Raw genomic sequence first — 9,786 nt, forward strand, 5'->3', positions numbered from 1 at the left:
CTTAAAAAAAAAAAAAAAGAGGGGATATAGAAAGACTGGGACATGAGGCATCAATTTCCATGAAGGCCTGAATTAAGAAGGAGGAAAAGTTGTTATATTTATCATAATTCATGTGACTATATGTTCAGATTTGGGCCTAGGACATTCCCAGTTTATGCCCACTTCCTTGCATGGTTATCCACTATACCATCTTTCACTCTCAAAAACGTGCCAATATAGATGAAAAATTACATGGTCACATTAATTACAGTCAAGGTAAAGACCCACAGATTTAAGATATACTGGAGTTTGGTTAACTAAAATCTATATCCTATTTCCTCTTCCTGTAGACTATCCTTCAATTTTAACATGCATTATTTATAGCTTTTTTTCCTTTTTCAGCTTTGAGGTATAATTGACCAAAGAAAGTAATAGAAAGTACAGAACATTAATTTTATATAGGTATATTGTGAAAGGATTCCCACCATTAAGTTATTTAACATATGCACTACCTCACATGTTTACTTTTTTGATGGAAGAACATTTAAGTTTTATTCTTTTAGCAAATTACAATTATACAATACAGTGTTATCAACTACAGTCACCATGTTATACATTAGAGCCTCGGGCTTTCTTTGTATTATAGCTGAAAGTTTGTACCCTTTCTACCAATCTACTTCTACTTTCCTCAACTCCTGGAAACCACTTTTCTGCTATTTCTAGGAGTTTGGCCTTTTTTAGATTCTACATATAAGTGATATCATGCAGTACTTATCTTTCTCTGGCTTATTTCATTTAGCATAACGCCCTTTGGGTTCATCCATGTTTACCCAACTGGCAGGATTTCCTCCTTTTTAAAGGCTGAGTGGAGCACCTGCGTGGCTCAGTTGATTAAGCTTCTGACTCTTGATTTAGGGTCAGGTCATTATCTCACAGTTTTATGAGTTTGAGCACCACATTGGGCTCTGGGCTGACAGTGCAGACCCTGCTTGAGAATCTCCCTCTTTCTCTGCCCCTCCCCTGCTTGCGCTCTATCTCTCTCAAATAGTGAAAAAATAAAAATAAAGGCTAATATTCCATTATATATGGATACCACATCTTCATCCATTTAACCATCAATGGGCACTTAGGTTGTCTCCGTATCTTGGCTATAATGAATAATGTTTCAATGAATATGGAGGAGTAGATACCTTCTGCTTTTCTTTCTGCATGTTATAGAAAAAAGCCACCTCTCCCAGTTTTGTCAGACAATTTTAATGTAGTAGATGAACCTCATCATCAGCCCAGCACATGCTTCTCATTGCCTCTCAAACCACCATCTTTGTTTTGGGGCAATCCCAGTAGTTGGGAGTATGCCAAGACCAGTCAGTGTCTCAAATGAGATGTTTGTAGTCAGCACCTAGATGTAGTGTGATTAGAAGCCAGACACTTAGTCAGCAGCTGGGAAAGTATGCAGTCAAACCCATTTAAGGGGAAAACTGTGCATTTTAGCCTGCTCCCTCTGCACTAATCCAGGCTGTATTGCCATGGGTATGGAGGGGGGAGAGTGTTCCTACACCCACTTACAAAAACTCCTTTTCTGTTTGCTATAGTCCTGTAGAACTGTAAATGCAAGCCTTGTGATTTAGGGACCCAGCCCTCAGATGGTAGCTATAAAAGTTGGAAGTGCTAAATATGTGGACAAGCATCTTTCACGGAGATGCTAATAACAGTTTTGTTGGAGAAAACCAGAGGGAGAAAAGTGGGGAGGGGAGTGATCACCAGTTCTCTCATGTTCCAAGTTCAATCACAGTCAACACCTAGATGCCTACTAATCAGATGCCAGATCCTCAGGCAATAACTTGTATTCATCCAAAACCCTTCCAGACAAAGACCAAGAGAATGGGTGCTTTTGCCTGTTCCCTCTGCATTGAACTCTGTGGGGATAGCCATGGCCAAGTGATATCTTTGTTTGCTATAGGTCTGTGGGCCCCATGAATGAAAGCCCCATTTGCTTTCAGCTAAATGATCTGAGGGACCATACTTTGGGTGACGGCCTTAAAAGTTGGGGCACTAGATGTGTGGTCCAGACCTTTCCCTCTTCAGAGAGAAGCTGGGAGTTGGGGTTTCCCCCTGACTCTATACAGCACTGTATTGGGAGTTGATTTTATGGTGAGAACAGGTCTACCTATTTTGATGTAGGCATTTTCTCAGTCACCCAATACGTGAAATAACTCAAACAGTTTCTGGATTTCTGAGGAAATTCCTCCTTGTGTAACTATAGATTTGGTTCATCCATGGGAAGTGGGAAATTTAGGAACCTCCTATGTTGCCATGTTAGGTTGGATCCCCTAGCTTTTCTTATGAAATATGAAGTACTTCAGTATTTCTATCCTCCTCCCAAATTATAAGAACACTGGTATGCTTTCATACTCCTAGTCTATCCAGCTTAGAATTTTATAATTATCTTTTAGTGTTAAAAAAAGTGTAAGTAAAGTTTAAATAAAGATCATAAAAATGTTATTACTATCTGTGTCATCACATTATCCTCTTCTTTCTGTTTGGTGAAATTTATCCTTTAATAGTTCAAGTAAGGATCTATGTTTGATATTTGTATGCCTAAAAATGTCTTCATCTTTATTCCCTCCATAATGATAACCTAACTGGGTATAAATTCCAGGCCAAGAATTAGTTCCCAACAGCACTTGGATGATATTACTCTATTTCCTTCCCATATCCATTCTTCTTTACCTGCAATCTACCATTTACCTAATTACTGTTTTTTTAAAGGCAATCTTTTTTCCATCTGATAGTTTTTATTATCTCCTTTTCCTTGACATTTTTCATTTTCACTATGACTAGAAATTGGTATGTTTTTACTGACTACATTTAATATTCAGTGCATTTTATGATCTGAGAATGTATGTTACCATTCCTCAGATATTCTCCATCATTCACATGGAACACTGTTCTGAGTTGCTTTTCAGTATTTTTCCTTTTTAAAAAAATTTTATCTTTCCTTTTGTGATAACCTCTCCAGGTCTAAGAGTTTTGTGATAGGTCCCATCTGGTATTCCAGGCTTAAACATTATAATGTTAGATCAGGATTCTTGCTGAAAATGATATTGTAGAGATCTTACAATCCACAATCAAAGCTCTATGCAGATTATTTCAGTCACTAGGCTATATTAGAAAACAGTGCTATTCAAGAAGACTGACAGGTCATGAAAAAGAATAGAATAACACATCACAGCATGATGCAGGTGATTTCCTCACCTTCAAAAGCATCCTCAGTTTTCATGTTACTCCACATTACTCAGAGGTACAGAGATGATACTCTACAAACTCACATGTATCCCCAGTATTTTATTTTAGTGTATAAATTTAAAATACTAGATTGTAAGTTAAACATATACAACTAGAAATCATTAACATTACAATGATAAAGAAGCAGCAAAATCCTGTCAACCTTCATTTCACTAAAAACAATCTAAAAGGATGTCAGCAGGTGAGTGGCTCATCCTAGTGAAACAACAGACATACCATTGGTTTTAAGAGAGACTTCATATACAAAAATTAATTTTAATATAGAAGATAGAAACTAACATAGCTAACAGACTTCCGTTATTGTCATCTGGATCAATTGGACATTGTTGGAAACTTTTGTATCCTCAAACTGGTGACTTGTTCATATTGATACATTGATTTAAAAGAACATTTTTAACCTGCTCAATATATCCTGATCTTGTCATCAACCTTGATAAAAGCATTTTTCATTACCTAAGTATAACTGACATTTCTTGAATACTACTGAAAACCCTCTCAGTTTCATCTCCTATTCCAGCCCACTGCTACAAAAACCCATTTCTTTTAGTCACTCGGGAATTTCCCATCCCCACCCCTGTCTACATATCACAATCCAGAAGCAAGAGATTTAACATCACGTGGCAATCCTTGACCAATGGAACTAGCAGCTAAGGGATAAATGTTTCTCCTTTTTTCCTCAGGTAGATAATTCTTAGACATCATTTCCCCACAAGATTAAGCAACACATCACCAATGGGCACTGACTTCCCTCCTCTGTTCATTCCTTCCTTTTTCACTTGTGCTCCTGGAATCATATTCCCATATAAACCACCTGTCTTCAAGCTCTTTACTTAGACTTTATTTTCAGGGAAATCTACACTAAGATATTTTTCAAGAACCTAACCCTTGGGTACACAGATATATAGTCAATTGCAAAGCTACAACCCATGTAATGAGTCCATTTCTTTTTAATTACAAAGTTAATGTATGCCCACTTTTGCACTGAAAATAAGAGTCTCACCGTTTCTAATCTGATGTTTTTCTGTACAGTATTGGACATCAAATCCTTTAAATATAATTGAACTAATTTGCCTAAAATCAAGGCACATTCTTCTAGTCTCTGACACCCACCAGACAAAATGCCCAGAAAGACTCGAAGAGAAAACAAAGGTCCATTTATGAATTTGCTAGATTAGTAGATTCTGTAAGCATCTGAGGATACAAATTTGAAATAGGAGATATACCTGCCTTCAGTGAGCTCATATTATGGTAAGAGAAACATAATAGATTCATATATATATATATATATATATATATATATACACACACACACACACATATACATACATATAACACACATATATACATACACATATATATACACATACATATAACACACACACACCAATGAAGTATAATTACATGATATATAAAATAAAAAAATTATTCTATAGAAAATGAATATACAAATAACATGGTACTTAGATTCTACCTTCCCCCAAAAAGATCTTTGCTGCATAATTTTGGGTACATTATTTCTCTGAGTCTCAGTGTCCTGAAATGTTAAATAGAAACAATTATAACTACTTTAAAAAGTTTTTGTGAAAATTCAAGAAGACAATATGTGAAAAGTGTTTGGCATTTAATATATGGCATCCACTATTATTGTTCTTTGTTACAGACTTTTCATCGCTATCGTTAATAACAAATGTCATTTACTATCATTAATGTAAGAGGACATGACCATTAATTTAACAACATAACAGGAAAATAACCATGGTAAAAATAAATGAAGTTAGGGTATGTGGTCTAGAGAGAAGTAGGGAAGGCCAGAGGAGGCTTCAAACGTAAAGGTGAAGAGAAGGCGGCAGATCTAAAAATAAGTTCATAGCACAGGTGGGCTTGTGGGTGTTCCAAGTCCTTAGTCCACAGTATGGAGGAACTCACAATTCTAATTTGAGGTCATGACTTCCAGAGCCTGTCATTTGTGGAAGAGCAGCGTCTCCATCACCCCTGGATTCCTGACAAATACACAATTGTGGCTTCACTGGCTTCTCCCCTCAAGCAAGTGTTAAGCTGAAACTCACTCAAGCAGAGCTATTTAGCTGCCCTTCCCTCTCTGTTCTACTGGCTGTGTTGTCATCATGTGTATTCAATTAAGATTAATATCACTACCAAAAGAGTCTGAGTTCTCACCAAGCCCCAAACAGAAATCACTCATTGGGAACCAAAGTCCTATGGCTCCATTATGTTCTGAGGGCAAACAGCAACTGAATGATGAATTACATCCTCCATTTTGTTGTTGTTATAGTTGTATGGATTTAAAATGATTAAGATAAGACCCAGCTGTAACACATCAGTAACCAATGCAAACAAGACTACTCTTTATTAATGGATAGATAGTCCTTACATCCTTTTCCATTTTATTTTATTCACAATTATGGTCTCTAAGAACATTCTTGTTCTTATTCTTATTTTGGCTCATTTGAATTAACAAGACTTATTTCTTCTTGATAAATTATGTTTAATTAATCCTTTTGGACAGCACTGAGGACCAAATATTGGATGAGCTACTTAATCATGAGCCCTGTCAGAGCCCAAATCCACCCCAGACTAACTAATGGAAAATTGTACAAACAATAAGCATGCTAACAGAACAGATAAAGCTGTCCACAGCCACTTGAGAAATGCCCTCCCTCAGGATATGTTTCAAAACTCTGCGCACATATCTAAAAGGTTCCAGACTTTTTGTCTGGGATTAGTTTTTATAAAGTCAAATAGCAGATTCACCGTCACAAATCCAGTTTTGGGGAAGACTGAATCATATACAGTTTGAGGAGCCATTTTGAAGAGAAAGAATAAAAGTAAATAGGAGATAGATATAAATTTTAACATGGATTAAGGCTAAAAAAAGAAATGCTAATAAAATGTAAATTTTTTTAAAGTTGACAAATACCACAAACATCACTGAAGTCAGAAAAATAACATACATTCACTAAGTTACTGCGTGATCCATTTCTATAATACTTCCTCATACATATTTTTGCTGGTTTTTCTGGTTGTCTCTTCATATTACAACAATTTTGTAGTATCATTTTTTGATAGAAATAAATGGAAAGAGCCTTTTTCTAGCACGGTTGGTCAAATATTGTTGTTTTTTTTTTTAATTATTTTTGATGGCATTAAGTAGGCATCTGTGTGGACTGAATTCTTTACTTACAATGTTACATATCTGATGATGCAAAGAACATTCAACAGACAGGCTTCCAGTTCCTTCCCGTAAGCTCTGCTCACACAATTCCAGGGCCAGATACAGTAAGACACATTCACACTGTCATGTCACATCTTGATGTCACAATGTCCAGCATAACAAGCATTAGCAATATTCATGGAAGCCATTTCTATGTCAGGATGCTTAACAGCTTCACTCTTCATGTAAGTGGCCATTTTTCATTAAAAAAAAAGCTATTAGCATCCTTCAGCATACTAGTGAAAAATACTGGTCCACATCTTCATATGGTGACTTTAGCCTCATGTTCTCCCCCAAGTATATATGCCATACAATGTCTGGCCTTAGCATTGGAATCCAGATTCATTCATGCTGATATCTTTGTCCTTTTCTATATCTCTCCCAATCCTCTCTACGTTGAAAAAAATAAGAAAGAGCACAAAGCCTTCCTAAGCACAGAGTTCTTGCTGCATTTAATGGAAGGATTCCCTGGGGTTCTACATGTGTATCAGAGGACCTGGTTCTGCCAAAAATGGCAAATCTAATCATCAAAAGGACATTTAGAAAGGATTTTTCTTAAAAACACACCTTTGAAATTAAAAAAAAAAGTAAAGGGGAGAGAAAAATATGATTCTTAAGTTACTAGAACATGGTAGCTGCACACTCAGCTGTTAAAAAAAATTCTTGAAGGATTAACCATGTATTAGGGATTCTGCATTTTAATTTTGGCATGAGATCTTGGAGTTTTAAGGAAAATACAGTTGAAACCATTATTTTTTCAAGCTATCTGATAATTACATGGCTTACATCCTTTTCTTCCTTTTTTCAGATTCCTGTATTGGTTTTTTTTTTTTTTTTTTTTTAACTCTAAACAGGGCTACATTTGGAAGTGGTGACAAATTTAACACTTACACAGAATTTCTTAATGTCATTTCTTCTCCTAACAAGCTTAGTGAGAAATGAAAATATGAAGGAAAAGACATATCTTACTTGTGTGCTTCTTCCAAGCCAAGCAAGAGAATAGTTGTAACAGATTCCATGCATTAGTGGGCACTCCATTACCCCATTTTGCTAAGAATCAAATCAAAAGAGACATCTGTTCTCAGTAATTTCTCTTTCTTCTGTACCAGCAAACTGCTTCCAGCAGAGGAAGAACTCCACAGTGCCATAAAGAATCCCTCTGGCTTTCAACAAACCATTATGTGAAGGTCAGGTCTATATGCTACCAAGAAGAGTTAAGGTGAAATATACATATATATATATATATATATATATATATATATATATATATATATTACACACACACACACATACATACAGATATATAGATATACACACACACACATATATATATATATATATATATATATATATATATATATATATATATAATCAAAAGGGTAACAAATTGATCTTCTATTAATCAAAAATGGCCAGGAAGTCTATTAGATTGAATTTTTCCAGTTAATGGTAAACATGGGATACTTGTTATGGGACCTGTTATATGTCACACTATGATAGGACCATGCTTCTCAATGTTTTTTAAACTACATTCCTTCTTGATGAACATAAAAATCTCCACTTTCCTGGAGCTTCTACTCTCTGCCTAGGTCCATAGGCCTTGCTCTTGTCTTCATAATGGAATCAGTGAGAGACAAAGGACATTTTATTTTCTGTATGTTCCCATCAGCCAAGAAGTTCCCTTTAGCTTTTCTGATGCAGTTTACATTACAAAACTAATGGCCTTTTGTGACATTTCAATTTGAAAATTTGTATAATGTTAAATACATATTTTCATATTGCCCGCTGGGAGAGTGATACGTTCTCCTGGAGGAAGAAAGGTCTCTGCCCCGTCCCTACCCACAACTAAGAAATGCTGCTCAAAGACTAATGATTCCAATTTTCTGCTTTAGTAAATAGGATAGAGAGAGCATAATTGAATTCCATTTAGTGCTTAGGATCTAATAGTGCCTCAGGCTCTGGATGATAAAGTTGGATCTTCACTATACAGCACGATAGCTACAGATTTACAAAATAAGCAAGCTTGACTGGAAGGTGTACCACAGAGTCAGGAAATACCGCAAGTGCCCCTCCCCTATTGTTTTTTTTTTTTTTTTTAAACAGCGTTTCCGTCACTATGAGCATTGTTGAGAATTATAACTTGAAAATATTTAAACTACCCAATGCAGCTCATCTTTGGTGATTTTCCCCCAAAGCATCTTCTATCATATATGAAGAAAGAAGCTAATCTCTTTTTTAATCTATTGCCTTAGAATCCTCCTATATTTGCAGATATGTAATGACTTTGCCATGTCAGTATTTGCTCAGGCTCTGGATATTAACTTCCATAATTCTTTTCACATGCTCCTGGCAATTAATCCCTCATGCAATATGCATACTTCAGTGCCCTTTTACTGCATGACCTCCACGGTCACATCTCCCCAGGCTAATACCATGCTAACACCTTGATTCTGCTTTCCAATTTTAGGATATACTGAGTTCAGGAAACAAAAATAGAATGGGCTTGAACTGTCTCATTTTTGTTCCACCTTTTCATGGTCCCTGTGTGTTTCACCTTGAAATTAATTAAGAGAGGACAGTGAGGTGAAATTGCACTATTTCATCTGGATGTTACCCTGCTTACCCTTTTTTTTTTTTTTTGACTCTTAAAACACCAAAATTTCAGACATATATTTAAGCAATAATGAAAGGATCACAGCTCGTTACAGAGGTTTTTGGTCAAACACAGATGCATCCCCCCTCCTTGATTTTTTTTTTGTTCATAAGAATATGAAACTATTATTATGGCATAAAGTTGCCAAAAGGGGGAAAAGATTTTTTTTTAAGATGTTCATGAGATGAAGAAGTATGGTTGACTCCAGGTGCATGATGGAGACAGCAGATTCTGTATCCCACAAAAAGGTGTGATACCGGTACAGAGCAAGGGACAGTAGTAAATTAAATTTCCATGCCTATAGAGAGATGAGGAAACCAAGACAATACTTGCACGGCTGCTCACAGACAGGGTAGCAATTGTATACTTACAGGTGGGGGCTTGTGGGGGAATCAGCAAGATGAGGTAAAAATACTCATTCTCTTTGTTTCAGTATCCTAGGCCTCAGCTGATACCACATTGCTACTACCAGTCCAAAACTCACACACACACACACACACACACACACACACACACACACACACACCCATAATAGACACAATAGGGTTCAACAAATCATTCAGGCAGTTACAACAGGGAGTGCTGCACCTGGCCAGGCTGGAAACAGTAAAAGTAAAGA

This window comes from Panthera tigris, chromosome D1, assembly GCF_018350195.1.
Source record: "Panthera tigris isolate Pti1 chromosome D1, P.tigris_Pti1_mat1.1, whole genome shotgun sequence".
NCBI lineage: Eukaryota > Metazoa > Chordata > Mammalia > Carnivora > Felidae > Panthera > Panthera tigris.